At 53.8% G+C, this 1,537-nt stretch overlaps 1 long non-coding RNA gene across 1 annotated transcript in view; it reads right to left on the bottom strand.

Moving 5' to 3' along the window:
* The window catches only part of LOC109319318, a 6,323-nt gene extending 5,097 nt beyond the window's left edge, over positions 1-1,226 (bottom strand). The window contains exons 1-2 of the long non-coding RNA XR_002103480.1: positions 1,091-1,226; positions 868-874 (exon numbers count right to left, since the gene is read on the bottom strand). This is a non-coding gene — a long non-coding RNA (uncharacterized LOC109319318). The remainder of the gene's footprint in view (positions 1-867; positions 875-1,090) is intronic.
* Positions 1,227-1,537: the final 311 nt, after the last annotated feature.

The following is a 1,537-nucleotide window of genomic DNA, read 5'->3' as shown; positions in this document are numbered from 1 at the left end:
CAGAGGCCTCAGGGCAGGAAAGCAGGGCAACAGGGAACAGCGCAGCCACATGGAGAAGCTGCTAGCCGCTGATCCCTGCCACCCTGCTTCCCTCCCCCAGAGCCTCCGTAGTCCAGCAGGCGCAACCCAGCACAGCAGGCAATAGCAGAGCCATGTGGGGATATCCTCGCCTCTGCTTGCCCTTCCTTCCCCCCTGCCCTGGCAATGTGGCTCCTGTGCTCGGGGCTGCAGTGAGGGCTGTGGTGTGGGTCGGCACCCCTCGAAGCAGCGGCAGGCACTGGAGACGTGTTGCCAGGCCAGCAGAGGCATGGGGCCGAGCAGCAGCAAGGAAATCCCCATGCGGCCAGGTCATGCCCACCAGGCTCCGGAGGCTCCAAGGGAGGGAAGCAGGGCAGGAGCCACAGCCTGTGCCTGCCTCGGGTACAAATCTGGGTGGGGTGAAGGTCCCTCCTGCCCCTTGGGAGTCCATACAGCAGCCGGGAGCTGGCCCACCCCCTCCCCTGGATGAGCCACCCGTGGCCCTGTCCTCCTTCCTTCTGGGGCCCTGCAACTGTGTATTGCAGCCCTAGGCCCCAAGTCCCACCCGGCTGGGCAGCAGTCTCAACCCTGCCCAGCACCCTCTCTCCACCACTTACCTGCTGGAGCTGCTCTGCAGGATGTCTGGGGCCACAGGCATGTCCATGCCTTCCTCCTGCTCCCTCCCAGCTCCCTGCAGGCTGGAACTCTGCCAGTCTGCAGGGAGCTCATTGCAAAATGGCAAAATCCTCAGGTTTCTCTTGTAAAATGAGAAATCCGTGTTTGCCTCTGGTAAAAAGGTAGAATTCATGGTTTACTCCATTACAAGCCATAATGAACATTATCCCTGACAAAGGAACTGCTGTGTTTCCATTAAGCTCTCCTGCTTTGTCCTCCCATGCAACTATTTCAGGTTTGGGGACTCCTTATACCTACAAACGGGCACATATACAGTTTCTCAGTACGCCAACATATTTATGACAGACCTTAAAATCTGTTTTCTCCATACCTGTCTTCTCATCTTCGTATACCTCAGGTAGATGACATATTCATAATGTGCACACTGGGGTAGGACCCTCTAGAGAAATGTCACCAAGACTTTTAAAAACTTCCACCCCTCTGTCAAACTAACTCTGGAATACTCCACACAGCAGATTCATTTCCTAGACACTGTAGTGAAGGTTTGCAGTGGCCACATCACTACCACACTGTATCAGAAACCTACTGAACACCACTGCTACCTACTCACCACCAGATTTCATCGTAAGCATATCACTAGATCCATCGCCTACAGCCAAACTCTATGTGCAACCAGATCTACTCTGACCTCATCAGCCAAAATGAACACCTTAAGGATCTGGAGCAGGTACTCCTACAATTACAAGAAAATCCACAGACTGTAGCCACTCATATCAACAAAGGCAGGCTCAGATCTCACTTCATCCTGCTACAATACCAAACCTGGGATAAGGACAACAGAATCCATCTGGTTGTCACCTACAGCTCCAGCTTGAACACCTAA

This window comes from Crocodylus porosus, unplaced genomic scaffold, assembly GCF_001723895.1.
Source record: "Crocodylus porosus isolate Cpor-Errol unplaced genomic scaffold, CroPor_comp1, whole genome shotgun sequence".
Taxonomy (NCBI): domain Eukaryota; kingdom Metazoa; phylum Chordata; order Crocodylia; family Crocodylidae; genus Crocodylus; species Crocodylus porosus.
Note: the sequence above shows the minus strand (reverse complement) of the source record. Positions and strands in the feature narration are given on the sequence as shown.